The sequence below is a fragment of the Ptychodera flava genome, chromosome 2 (assembly GCF_041260155.1).
Source record: "Ptychodera flava strain L36383 chromosome 2, AS_Pfla_20210202, whole genome shotgun sequence".
NCBI lineage: Eukaryota > Metazoa > Hemichordata > Enteropneusta > Ptychoderidae > Ptychodera > Ptychodera flava.
This window is the reverse complement of record NC_091929.1, coordinates 1,406,001-1,421,697: the sequence shown is the minus strand read 5'-3', so window position 1 is coordinate 1,421,697 and position 15,697 is coordinate 1,406,001. Positions and strand designations below refer to the sequence as shown.

General features: G+C 35.2%; 1 long non-coding RNA gene across 5 annotated transcripts in view; it reads right to left on the bottom strand.

The window, feature by feature from the left end:
* Nucleotides 1-688: 688 nt before the first annotated feature.
* LOC139151228 (uncharacterized) overlaps nucleotides 689-15,697 on the bottom strand; it is a 58,900-nt gene continuing 43,891 nt past the window's right edge. For all 5 annotated transcript variants that reach the window (XR_011556370.1, XR_011556371.1, XR_011556366.1 and 2 more), the window contains 2 exons: nucleotides 10,569-10,668; nucleotides 689-1,747 (listed from right to left, as the gene is read on the bottom strand). This is a non-coding gene — a long non-coding RNA (uncharacterized lncRNA). The remainder of the gene's footprint in view (nucleotides 1,748-10,568; nucleotides 10,669-15,697) is intronic.

Here is a 15,697-nt window from a genome sequence, read left to right as displayed (position 1 = left end):
ATGAAATTACTGTTTTTTGACATAGGGAGCCGACTCTGCTGTCTAAGCAGTGCACAGGCCTTGAAATAACTATTTCTTCCTTACTACTTGTTGATTTCCAAAATTTCTACTGCACTGGGGCACATGTCTCACTTTCAAGACGTTCGTAAGGGTGGATTGAATATTAGCATTTATAAAGTATGCTGACATCATTGACAAAACAACCTATAACCTGCAATTCTGTTATAGACTAGAACAAAGGCGATCCCAAGGATCGTGAACAGTGCCTTTAAATAGGCAATGCGTGGTGTTGCATAATGTCAAACAGAAAGGCATAATTTACATCTCCCTTTATAATTTTAAGTTTTGTGATCAATTAATATGAATTACTTTGCCAAGTTGACTCCCAAAATCCAAAATCAAAATTAAGTGTACATGTATGCACTACTGTTGCGGGGCTAATACAATATGTCAACTAGTATTTATCTGTCGTCATGTCTCACCACTTTGCTCAAAATACAGACAGCGGATGTCTAAGAAATCAAACGCAGAAATTCAGTGCCTGAGGCTGAGCATTTTATAAGTTGTGATTACTTTGACAACAAACTCACACAGTATTCAACAACAACACATTCATTAAACTCACACAGTATTCAACAACAACACATTCATTACAGCCATTAACAACAACAAACTCATCACATCCATTAACATTGCATTTTATTCACATTAGAACGCGAACACTAACTTGTTAAAAATAACCTGCTGCAGATACAGAAAACAGGTCGGAAAAAACAGAATACAGAGTAAAAAAGTAATTTTTTTCATAAATTTACATAATGATAATAGTCCTGGCTTTTTTGGCCACACGTAAATAAATTATATCTCACTCCATGTCATATTACATGTTGTCTCACTCCATGTCATATTACATGTTGTCTCACTCAATGTCATATTACATGATATCTCACTCCATGTCATATTACATGTCAATCATTGCAACATTCAGAGGTGGTACAGTAAGATCACACAAGATCTGTCTTACACATTCAAGCATTCAGAGTTTCAAGACAAATAGCTTAGAGGATGAACAGATAGTAATATCAGCAAAAGGTTTTTCTCCATTGAATTCAAATGTCTTGTAAGACATCTCCCCAGAATCTTGAAAACCAAGTTTAGTATATAATTTCTGACTTTGTAAAGCAGAGGTTTGAGCTACAACATATTTGCATCCAAGAGTCTTGGCTACTTTTGTTCTCAGATCTATGAGCTTGGTAGCAATGCCTCGTCCTTGATAAAAACTATCGACAGCGACTTTAACACTCTTACAAACCAACCAATCAGGGTGACATTGAAAATCAGGATAAATATGCATACATTTATCCAGTTCACCAATAAAATGCAACAGAGCCTCAAAATAATGCACATATTCAGGAGGAACTAATTGATTATCTTCTTTTTTGAAGAAATTGTTCACTTTAACCAAGAATGCAGTTGTCACACCAACCAATTTGTTAGTAGAGCTATCAACGGCAACCAGAGAGACTCCATCCTTGGCTGCTTGCTGACAAATGGTTATATTTGAGGCCAATTCAGCACTGTACGGCTGCTTGATACAGCTGGACAAAGGTTCAGAAGCCAGAAATGCCTTGGTTAAAAGATGTGCCATTTCTTCACAGTCAGTTTCTGTCAAAGTTCTGTAGCAGATCCCATCAATGCTTTCGAGCCAAGCTTCAGCCATTACTGATTTCTTTTCTGCAGGTGACACCTGGAAATAATGAAAACACACAACTCTAATAAACACCTTGCTCTGTGGGTATTACTACAATATATGTAGTAATACCCACGTATATATATTACTACAATATATGTCACAGAAATTATGCACAACTCTATACCAACAATTTGAAAATCAAATTTATAGTAATACTTCAAGGGTCAAAGACCCTTTTTTTCTTTGACTCACATTAGTGTTTTGATGATGGCTTTACCAGATTTACATGAAATTTGTCCCTTTAGGTAAATCATGAGAGGTGTAGCATAATGCTACCTGGTTACCCTTGTTCCTTGGACCTAGCAAATTATTTATTTACTTTGAATGATCCTGATTATTGGATCCATTTTGATGGCAATATATCATCTTGCTATCTCAGCTGCAGTCAAACCTGTGTATAGTGGTCACATTATGGTCGTAGAAAAAGTGACCACTACAGTGAGGTGACCGTTGTATAGAGGTTGTATGTGGCCTACTTTGTATACAGATGATGTTCCCAGTTGTGAATTTAGGAAAAGATAACAGTAAAAATAAAAATTCATGTTATAATTCTCTGCCTGTCACAACAATTTATAATTCGGAAACAATCGTGATGCAGCTGTAAAATTTGGTCAAAAACAGTAATTTCATGCTTTCAGTTTAAAATTTTGTTGACATCATTCAGAGTCAAACATGCTCACACTTACACCAGGTTTTGTACAAAACTGGAGCGATTAAATATGGCCGCTGCCCACATGAGAGAGGCGGCTGTTCTGAAGACAGCTATTTACATGTAAAATGTTATGGAATTGCAACAAGGGAGCACTACGAAGAAGTGACCACTCTGTACAGCTGACCACAAAAAAAAGAGAGCTTGGACTGTACATGGAACACTTGCATAAGGTCTAAAAGTACAAAATGATGATGTTGATAATTTCAAAAGTGCAAAAAAGGTTACCCTATTGCTAAATGCAAAGAGATTATTGCATTTGCATGTGTCATCAAGACAAATGAACTATCCCCATGCAAACATATCATTATTATTTTATTATCTTATCATTATTATTATTATTATTGTTATTATTATTAGTAATCGTTATTTAGTAGTCTTAATAAATCCATAGGTTTTTACAATAGTTGAAAGTCTTTTCATGGAAGTGGAGACACATAAAAAGAACTTTCAACATGGAAATAACTAGTAATCACTCCAAATTTGGAGGTTTGCTCATGTGCGCTAGGTTCCTTATCTGTATACTGTGTTGAAAACACAGATTGATGACGTAACTTTTACTGTGGAAGCCTTGGCCAATTTCAGCTTATAATACCGGTATATCATGTATATTGTAAGCTATAGGGAATGTAAATTAGTGCTTTCAAGCTATCGACTCTAAAAACTTGTCTAGGGATGGACAGGAAGTGCAGATTGAGACTTAGATTGATGGGTGGACAAAGAGACAGACCAATGATGATGCTATTAAACGGTATAGAGTACCTGGGGTACAGGGGAGCCAAACTGTATGTAACACAAAGTATATCTATCAGTCTTTCATTCTTTGAACAGTGCCCTCTATCATTGAAAATGTTTAATTCAAAATCTGCAACATTAACAGATGAAGTAATGACAGTAAATCTCAATACTGAAGTTGAAGGTCATCTGATGAGTGGCTGTAGAGAAACTGAAAATACTAGAATGAGAAAACCTACATCAAACTTTACATTTTTGTCATTCCTCTAAGCCTATGTATTAACTTGGAAACTTATCTGAATCACAGTTACTAGGGATGCACTGGAAGTACAGATTGACAGACGGATGGATGGAAGGGCAGACATATTGACAGATATGTCAGATATACTTTTTGGTTCCCTTTACCGAAGACACTCTACACCACTCTGTTTATCTGTCCTTCCAATAAGTCTGTCTGTTTGTCTGAAGAGTGTTCAGAAAGAAAATTCCTTGGCAAAAAATATTGTAAGGAGTACGAATTTGTGAAATTTCATAATCATATGACCACAACTGAATTCTGGAGTATAATTTTCCCAAGGAACCTACACATCAACTGTTAAAGCAATGAGACAAGATAAGAATAATTTTGATGAAAAATAAAAACATTGGGCCAATGTCCCTAAAGCTACTATGTCCGTTTATAGCATAATTAATACCAGATATGTAGTAGTAGTAGTAGTAGTTTGTTTTATTATAGTGACCTGAGGAAAAAGACCTCCCAGCCCAATGGGCTTATAAGTCACCTTATAATTCATCATAAAGTACAGGAATGTGAGGAACAGGGTATACAATAGTTGAAACAAAACTTGTTAGAGTATGAAAAGGGAAAATACTTAGCTATTATTATGCAAATGTTCTTTTCTTTTTATAAACGCTTTTTCGATATATTTCGCCGTGATTACTTGTGAAGACTGCGATATATCTTGGGCTGAGATTTGTATTTAACTGACTGGGGAAAACACACACCATTATGAATATAACCATCTTCCACATCAACAATCCATATTTTTCAGAGATACTGTAAACATGATTTTACAGACTAAAGCTGCAATAACATACCCGGTAGGTGTACCAAGTTGTAAGTTATAAGTTGGTGAAAATACATATGGCTTTGGCTCTCTACTGCTTTTTATTAACCTGGCAGATGGATAAATGATACTGTCTGGCAGGTAAAGGTTTAATGAAATAAAGCTCTTCCAATTGATGCCTGTGTGTAATTGTGGTGGTATTACATGTTGTTAGCAATAGCCAATTTAAGAATTGTACAAACAGATACAGAAATATAACAAGTATTCCATACTCATTTGATGTCATTGACAGAAATAAACCCAGTAAAACACTGAGATGCAATGTCAGAAAATTGTTTGGCCATATTTACTGTTTACAGCTTTCCTGACTGACTTGCCATAAACCAAGTTTGTAATATATTGTATACACATAAACAGGCCCTTCTGATGTTGTTTGCCTAAAGCTAGCAATGCAGTATTGCAGTGATTCATTGTGGCACACACAGTAGCCATTACATTATTGTTGAATGTAGACTGATATCTGAATGATATCTGGCACACACGGTGGCCATTACATTATTGTTGAATGTAGACTGATATCTGAATGATATCTGGCACACACGGTGGCCATACATTATTGTGAATGTAGACTGATATCTGAATGATATCTGGCACACACGGTGGCCATTACATTACTGTTGAATGTAGACTGATATCTGAATGATATCTGGCACACACGGTAGCCATTACATTACTGTTGAATGTAGACTGATATCTGAATGATATCTGGCACACACGGTGGCCATTACATTACTGTAGAATGTAGACTGATATCTGAATGATATCCTGGCACACACGGTGGCCATTACATTATTGTTGAATGTAGACTGATATCTGAATGATATCTGGCACACACGGTGGCCATTACATTACTGTAGAATGTAGACTGATATCTAAATGATATCTGGCACACACGGTGGCCATTACATTACTGTTGAATGTAGACTGATATCTGAATGATATCTGGCACACACGGTAGCCATTACATTACTGTTGAATGTAGACTGATATCTGAATGATATCTGGCACACACGGTGGCCATTACATTACTGTTGAATGTAGACTGATATCTGAATGATATCTGGCACACACGGTGGCCATTACATTACTGTAGAATGTAGACTGATATCTGAATGATATCTGGCACACACGGTGGCCATTACATTACTGTTGAATGTAGACTGATATCTGAATGATATCTGGCACACACGGTGGCCATTACATTACTGTTGAATGTAGACTGATATCTGAATGATATCCTGGCACACACGGTGGCCATTACATTACTGTTGAATGTAGACTGATATCTGAATGATATCTGGCACACACGGTGGCCATTACATTATTGTTGAATGTAGACTGATATCTGAATGATATCTGGCACACACGGTGGCCATTACATTATTGTTGAATGTAGACTGATATCTGAATGATATCTGGCACACACGGTGGCCATTACATTATTGTTGAATGTAGACTGATATCTGAATGATATCTGGCACACACGGTAGCCATTACAGTACTTGTGAATGTAGACTGATATCTGAATGATATCTGGCACACACGGTGGCCATTACATTACTGTTGAATGTAGACTGATATCTGAAGTAATGTTTTCAGCACTGCTGACTATGCAGTGTCTTTTTGTTGCTTTGACCAATCTTGCATTCTTTGTACTTCTCTTCAGTTTTCTGTTGCTGTTAAATCTACACTCTCTCTGTGATTTCAATAAAGCCTTGTACCTTTTTTCATTATCTAAAAATTGTGGAATTTTACACAGAAATTTAAAATGTTTCTTCTGTAAATTTATAGTCTCAGCATTTTTGTGCTGTGAAGTTTTTCATTAGCTTTGAGAGTAGGCCCGCTGCTTTCTTTTCCCCTCAAGTTCAAAATGTAGATTTTGACACAATGCCTTTATGTGTGTTCTTAGTTATGCCTGTTCAGACTCTCTGTATTGTGAATTTTGTTGCAATATTTCAAGTAAACACATGCTTTACACTTTTTTCTTTTCCCTAAATTCAGGATTTGTGACCTATGATAGATTTTTTTCTCTTAAATCTTTTTTCAATTTCATAATGTATGTCCTTAACTTGGCTTTTTCACATTTTTCACATTTCTAAAAACAGAATCTTGCCAAAATATCTGCATGTGTGCCCTTACCTTGCATTTTTCTGTTTCCTTAAAGTCAGAGTCTTGCTGTAATTTTTGCATGCGTTCCCTTATCTTAGCTTTTTCTTTGAAATCAGTTTTGCCGCAAGTTTTGCATTTGTAACCTTACCTTCAGTTTCTCCAGCTATCTATAAGTCAGGGTTTTGCTGTACAATTTGCTTGCAGCTTTTATTGTACTTTTCTTTCATGTTGCCTTTTGGTTCACAATTTTTTATTTTGTTTCTTGTTCCCTTATTGCTGTGTTCTTTCAATGCTCTAAAACAAGTCATCTTCATTTAGTGCTCTTTTGGTGAGTCTCTCTCTCTCTTTTTGTGTGTGCTAAATGCATTAAGTCTGTTCACCTGTTTGTATGTTCGTTCATACAATTTTCTTTTTTCCCTTGGCACAGACAGATGTCATATAGCTGGTTATATATCCTACTATTTTCTGTTTCATAGGCTGTTGCTCTAATTGAAAGTTGAAATGACGGGCCAAAAGTTTATCATTCTTGTATATTGTTGATATAGAGGGGAACTTTCTGGGGATCACACAAATCTGTGAAAAATTCAGATTTTTTCAGATGATTTTCCCATGACTGAAATATTCTGGTGAATAATCATTTGATTTTGTAGAGGTAAGTATATATTTTAAAAATAATTTTATGATGGCATTTTTAGGGAACTGATGAGAATTATCTTAACAGAAAAGTTATGGTACAATTATATTCGGAAAATAACATTAATATCTGGTAACATTAATATCTGGTGAGAAAATGTGAAAAAGGAAATTCCAAAATTTATTCAGAAATTCCGAAATATGTTCCGAATGCATTGCATGTAATTTCTGAAAGGATCATTTTGCGGCTACAAAATCCATTTAAACAGATTCATTTCTTGCTTTCCATTCAAAGCATTTTTTGGCAGAGGTCATTCAAAGTCAGATATGCTGACTATTATTCACAGATTTTGTTCCAAATTTGAGAAATTCCATTTGACTACTGATCACATAAGAGAGGTGTGTGTTCTATAGAGGACAGGTAAAATGCCATGGGATCACTGCAAGATGACCACTATGAAGAGGTAACCTGTAAGGGTGACCAATAAGACAGGTGACTGTGTAACCATAACATCAATTTGACTGTGTAACCATAACATCAATTTGACTGTGTAACCATAACATCAATTTGACTGTGTGACCATAACATCAATTCGACTGTGTGACCATAACATCAATTCGACTGTGTGACCATAACATCAATTCGACTGTGTGACATAACATCAATTTGACTGTGTAACCATAACATCAATTTGACTGTGTAACCATAACATCAATTTGACTGTGTGACCATAACATCAATTTGACTGTGTGACCATAACATCAATTTGACTGTGTGACCATAACATCAATTTGACTGTGTGACCATAACATCAATTTGACTGTGTGACCATAACATCAATTTGACTGTGTAACCATAACATCAATTTGACTGTGTGACCATAACATCAATTTGACTGTGTGACCATAACATCAATTTGACTGTGTGACCATAACATCAATTTGACTGTGTGACCATAACATCAATTTGACTGTGTGACCATAACATCAATTTGGACACCTATTCAGATTCTTATTTGTATACCAAAATTTCCAAAAATAGGGGAAGTGTTTTCTAAGACAAGAGACAAAGTTCCATCTTCAAGTCATAACACATCTTCACTCTAAATATCAAAGCATACTTTTATATATGAATGCATAAGTCTAAGATATCTGAAACATATTACTACTTGTTGTCATACACACTCAACAAACATCTCATTGCACGATCCCAACTATTATTTAATTCCTCAATAAAACTTTCGGCAAAGAAAAGCACACCCTTTTTGTAGCTTCGGTTGGACCATTTGATATCCTGGGTAGGGGGTGGGGGTTGAAGATTGATGATATCACCATTTGTCAAAGTGTTCAAAACTCTCTTACAAGGTATCTGGGGATTGTAAAGTTCATTTGAAGTCAGAGACTGAAACATTATGTCGAACAATACAAATTATTCCCGTAGTTTGAACAAAGTATATGGCTGAGGTCATCCCAAGGTACTAGTATACCCAATTGCAAAAATATCAGACATGCAGTTTTTGAGAAGAACTGTTTTATCAAAACTGGCAAAAATTGTCCCCAAAATATAAAATTTAAGTATTTCCTAAGTATGTGAAATTATCTCACTAGGGTCCCTGAATACCAAATATCAAAGCTGTCTAACCAGCAGTTCTGATGAGATGAAACAAAACAACCTAACAGCCGATAGAGCTCCACTATGTTATGTAAAGAATAACTATTTGTGACACATGTGTTGATGAAGAAGGTGCCATATCTTTGATAGTTCATTTCAGGATGGTCTGACAAAACAGGCAAAAAATAGCTGCAGAAATAGGTTCCCTAGGGACCTGAATACCAAATATCAAAGCTGTCTGACCAGCGGTTATGAAAGAGAAGATTTTTTAACAAAAACAGCTTTTCTGAGCTAATTTGCGCATTTTCTACAATATCCAAACAAAAACAAAGGGCCAATGTCCCTGAAACTATATAGACATGGATACAAAGTACAAACAAAGATTTTGACCAAAAATGGTAAAAATTGACCCCCCCCAAAAAATTAAAGATTTCATCAAATTTTAATATATCACACTAAGACAACCCCTGGGAACATGTATACCAAATATAATAGTTTTTGAGAAACAATTTTTTTTACCAAAAATGGCAAAAATTGTGCCAAAAATACAAAATTGCAGATTGCATTATAATTTCAATGTATCATATTTAGTTCATCTGCAGGAACTCTCAAAGCCGTCAGAAAAGTACTTTTTGAGAAATAATTTTTTTGACCATAAATGGCAAAAATTGCCCCAAAAATACAAAATTGTAGATGTCATCATAGTTTGAATATATCATATTTTGATCATCCCTATCACCTGTATACCAAATATCAAAGCTGTCAGATAAGTGGTTTTGATTAAATAAATTTTTGAACAAAAATGACAAAAAAATTCCTTAAAAATACAAATTTGCATATTTCATCACAATTTGAACAAATCTAAGTTGGGTCATCCCTAGGGATCTGAATACCAAATATCAAAGCTGTCTGACCAGCAGTTATAAAGAAGATTTTTTACCAAAAACGCCTTTTCTGCACTTATTTGCATATTTTTTACAATGTCAAAAAATTAAAATTACAGTTTCTAATAATCACATTTTGCATCTACACAACAAATATCAAATCTGTAAGTACTGGGGTTCTCAAGATATTTGAAAGGATGGACATCCTCACAAATGGACATACATATATACATAGTACATACATACATACATACATACATACATACATACATAAAGACTGACGCCGGACCAGATACCCATCCCAATAACTTCTACAGACTATATTCTATAGTAGCTAAAACGAGTTTGTCATAATCATATTTTGCATCTACTCTAGAAATATCAAGTCTGTAAGTACTGTGGCTCTCGAAATATTTGAGTGAACAGACATACATACAGACATACAGACATACAGACACAGACAAAGACATACAGATATACATACGTACATATACATACATGCATACATCTATCTATCCATACATACAGACTGATGCCTGATGGATACCAATCCCAATAGTTTCTATAGACTGTAGTCTTTAATGGCTAAAAATCTCTTATGCTAATTTAATCAAATCTGAATTGAGACAATTCCCTGGTAATTACATATACTTAATAGCAAGCACCTGCACTTTATGATAAGTTGATGGTTTATGAGTTGTTATGCAAACCAAAATGCAGATGGACAAGAGATGACGATGATGTCACCCATCTCTCATGTATTGATAAGCTCAGCCAAGTTGACAGCAGAGTTTACAAACCTTAAACCTAAATTAGTGATTAGTTGGTATTTAATCATTTGTAAAATTTACTTCAAAATTTGCTGAACTCTTTGATGAATCTAATTTATCCACTGACTGGGGTCTCTTGAATTTAAATGCCTTTATCTTAAAATACATCTATATCCATTATCTTAAAATAATTCACCTTACCTGAATATCCATTATCTTAAAATAATTCACCTTACCTGGATAAAATGCGTGTCCTTGGAATGTATGTTGTGCCAAACAGGGACTGGTAGTAGAATGAAAGTTGCACTGCTCTGAAGTGTGTTATCCTATGGCAAGCTAATGTAGAAGAAATAGAAAGGATATTTGGATTATTTGGCAACTGTGAAAAATGGAAAATGTATCTCCTTTAAGTAACTGCTAAAATAAAACCCTGTTTAATACGCATGCGTAATAAATATGCCATGGCAACATACTGACTGTACAAGCACTGTATAGTCCATTAAGAAATTCACTATTAGTCTGAAAGAGTATAAGAAGTCAATATTGTTACTTCTACTTGTGACATTGAGCAAATTTAGGAAAAGTGGCGCCTTCAACAAAGACATCAGTTTTATCCTTTCTTATGAAGAGAATTAAATTTCCCAGCCGTATTTACACATTGATTTGGAATAAGAGGTCTAATGGTTTCTCTTTGAATTACACATGAAAAGCTTTGAAATCACAATTTGCAATAAAATGAAATCGTATCTTAACTACACACATCAGAATGAATCAAGGTATCTGGAAACGGGCATGTGTAAAAGAAATTTCTAGTCCATTCAACTGTTAAACACAGAATTTACTTTAAATGTACGTTTTATAGTTGTTTTGACAAAATGAAAGAAGAGAAGAAACCTAGCAACCAAAAGATGGCAGTTTCCTCTTTAGTTTGCTACGTAGGGGATTAAATTTCCTGTCCATAAAAATTACATGGTCTGCATTAAAATTTGAAATAGTCAGTCAGATCTAGACTCAAACAGTTCAAGTTAATAATCGCTGCATGAATGAGTGTGTCGCTTACACAGGATACAGGAGAGGGTGAGGAAAAACTAAAAACACTGAACAAGCCAGCACCAAACAAAAAGTATTTACAAAACCAAAATCAAGTGTAGGACACACAGAGACAAAAAACAAAGCAAACAAATCAACAAGAACAGCCATTTAAAATAACATGTCTAATGTCAGACTTAAATGAATCATTAAAATATCAATATTACGATTATTACAAACCACTTCATTAAAATTACTCATACATCTGTTCAGTGGAGAAAATTTAAAAACATTGATATAGCTATGAGGTGGTCTGAAAGTAGGAGAGGTGCACAAAAGTTTGTCGGGTGTATTAAAGCATAGTTTTGATAAAACATCTGGTAAATTATAAAATCCAGTTGCACACTTGAGTTTAAACGTCATATCAAGATAAGAGCGACGTTGCTCCAAAGTTGGTAAGTTAAACATGGTACAGAGAGCTGCATACTGTTGCATCACGTGTGCATTCATCTCGAAAAGCCAGGTGCATTTGTGCGTTTGTTGTTTATTGATTTCTCATCAGCCTTTAATACAATTCAACCCCATCTCATGGCACAAAAACTTCTTAAATTTAATGTCAACCCCAAACTTAGTATTTGGATCGTTGATTTTCTTGTAAATCGCTCTCAAAGGGTTCGCTATGAGTCAACCTATTCAATCTCTCGGTCCACCTTCACTGGAGCTCCACAGGGTACTGTTCTTTCCCCGATTTTATTTACACTTTACACAAATGATTGTCATGGTAATGAATCTACTCCACTTGTCAAGTATTCTGATGACTCTGCATTAGTAGATTTATCCAACTCTGATACCAGCCACTTTACTGAAGTTGAAAATTTTTGAAAATGGTGTAAAGAAAACTATCTTAATTTGAATGTGAAAAAGACAAAGGAAATAGTTATTGATTTTTAGGACAAAACCAACAGTTATTACCAGTCTTCTGATAGATAATGTTGCAGTAGAAAGGGTTACCACATACAAATATTCAGGTACTATCTTAGACAACAGGCTCAATTTTAAAGCACACATTGATTACCTTAGGGACTGGTCAGTTTCTTTGGCCTGGGGGGCCGATGGATTATTTTTTGCCAACGTCAAAAAGTCGCTGACCCCCCCTATTCCAAATTTTGAAAACAGGGTGACCCCCCCCATTCCAAAGTTCGAAAACAGGGTGACCCCCCACAAGCGACAACTATAAAACAAAAGGTGGACACAAATTTATATATATATATATATATATATATATATATATATATATATATAAAATCTTCAACAAGAACACTGTCAAGGTCAGCTATAGCTGTATGGGAAACATGGCATATGTAATAAAATCACACAATAAACAGATCTCCAGCGAAAACCGTGCTGAGCCTAATGAAGCTGAGTGTAACTGTCGAGCCAGAAATACATGCCCGCTGGGAGGTGAATGCCAAACTAAGAATATTATTTACAATGCCAAGGTATCGACAAATGATGATAGCAGCAAAAATTACATCCGCCTCACAGAAAACCCGTTCAAAACCCGCTTCTACAACCACTTACACTCGTTCACCAACGAAAAGTGCAAAACCAGTACAGAACTTTCCAAACACATATGGAATCTGAAGCAAGAAATATGCAACACTCAACCAGCTGGTCTGTTTTGTGCCATGCTGCTGCTTACTCTAATGCAACAAAGAGATGTAACCTTTGCCTGAAAGAGAAACTGTTCATCATCAATGCTGAGAAGCCTAACCTGCTAAACAAGCGATCGGAGCTCATCTCGAAGTGTCGCCATGAGAACAGATACCTCCTGTCCAACTACCATGCCCCTCCTCTAGGAATAGAACCATCCAGTGCGCCATGTGGAAACACGCATAATGGAGTCAGGAACACGCGGAACCACGCGCGGAACAACAGAAGCAAAGCAACGGAAACATTCGAAGATAAGATAAGTTGAACCATTTGTCTGATGCTACAGAAAGCACATGTAGCATGAAACTCTGAGTAACGCCTAAGTCCTGTGTTCTACTTGTTATCATTTTTTACTGTATATATATATATATATATATATATATATATATATATATATATATATATATATATATATATATATATATATATATATATATATATATATATATATATTGTGACATGTCAGTTGTAAGATAGGAATTTCAAAGTGTCAATCTTAAAGTTTGAATACAGTACATTTTGAATGAGCTGTGAATTAATTTCACACTTTCTATGCTTAACCAGATGCCCTGAACTGTTGTACAGAAATGGATGTCAATCATTAATATCAAACAGGAAAAAGTAGTAAATCAAAAATTTTGATGGATGTTAAGACTTGCCAACCATCAAATTAAATCTCCTGAGGAGCCATAGAGAGGCATTTTAGCCAAATCTGATGTGTACAGTGTCTGAGATGACCTTTTCTTGTAACATTGAAACCATAAAAGCACAGCTAATAATGACAAAAACTGCCTTTTTAACTGTTATTTTGGTCATAAAAAAGCATCATTCTACAGAAAGCCTGAGACACAAAGGAAAACAGTTGCATCAATGAGAACAAAAGATATCTTGTCATTTTTCTATCTCTAAAATATTAAAGTCACTGTATCAAATGTATATTGTGAAATACTTGTGCATGTTGCTTTCTCATACTGAATTCTCACAGAGAGAACAGAAAAGTATCAGGAATTTGTCTTGCTTATTTTATGAAATGCAGATTTCATAACGGTACACTTTCACTTAGCAAACATCAAGATATCTCTGGCATATATCTCTGATTTATTAAAGTATGGCGCCCGAAGGGTGCGGAGAAAAATATGAAACATCCTGATATCTCTGATACATATGTCTTGTATATTAAAGTCATGCACAGGAAGGGCGTGCTGAAAAATGTCAGATATATTAATGCGCTTGAAGAGCATGCTGAAAAATATTGAACATACAGATATCTCTGATATATGTATGCCTGATATGTTAAAGTTGGGCGTGCTGAAAAATATGTCTGATTATTAAAGTTACGTGCCCAAAGGGCACGCCGAAAAATGGGACTGAATGATGAAATTTGAGGTTGACACAATGCAATTTAGGCAATGATAAGCCTGTGTCGAAATTCAAAAACACACTGACCCCCCCTATTGGGCATTTCAAAAACATGGTGACCCACCTATCACCAAAGTCAAAAACAGGGTGACCCCCCTAATGAATCCACCGCCCCCCCAGGCCGAAGAAACTGACCAGTCCCTTAACTCAAAGTGTCAGTCCAGGATTTATTGCCTTCAGAAGCTCAGATCACTCAGTGTCAATTCTGCAATCTAACAAACGTTTTATCGTTGTTTTATCGAATCCGTGTTATCATTTTCATTTCTAGGCTGGTTTGGAGGTTTGAGTTTGTGTGGCAAAAGCATTTTAGGTAGAATTGTGATTATATGTAACAAGATTGTTGATGGGCGACAGTTAAATCTTAGTGATCTATATATCTGACGCATGAAAAAGAAGGCAAAAGAGATTTTAAATGATCAAAATCACGTCTTAAGAAGATTTTATGAGAACCTGCCATCAGGCCATCGTTTACGGTTTCCAAAGTGTAGAGCTGTGAGAACGAAGCTGAGTTTTATTCTGAATTCAATTTCAATTTTAAACAAGTCAAATTACGGTTCTGTCCAGTCTCAGTTCTATACCTTTGTGTGCGAGTGTATTGTGTGTTGTGTATTTGGTGTTAAGAACCACATGTAAATTTCTCTAGAGGAGATAATAAAGTTTTCTGAATCTGAAATCTGAATAAAAGACAATATGCCATATGTCATTACTTTAAGAAAAGCTAAATACTGTAAGATATAAAACTCTTGCACTTCACTTTACGGTTTGCTTTGTTTGTTCATAAATGAAAATCTGATGCCACCTGTTTTATGTATCTTCCTGAACAAGTGCGCCCTCAATAGCTCAGATTTTTATTTATATTTATTACAAAGATCAAGGGGTAAACCCACCAACATATCTGAGAAACAAACAAAGAACAAAATCGCAAGACAAAAACAAACCAATATACAAGACAACCACAAAAAATAACTCACCACATGAAATAGTAAAATACACAAAGAAAGAAACAGTACTATTAAAGTGACCGGATAATTTTAAAACTAATTAAAATTCACCTCATCAATCAAGATGAGGTGTTTGTTGGCTATGACAGTCAATGAGTGATATTTCACTGTTTAAGATGTTTGCACATGCGATACAATTGGAGGGGGAGGGGGCGGGGGATGAGAATGGTCTATGTACAGCATCTATTACAATAGTAATTTAT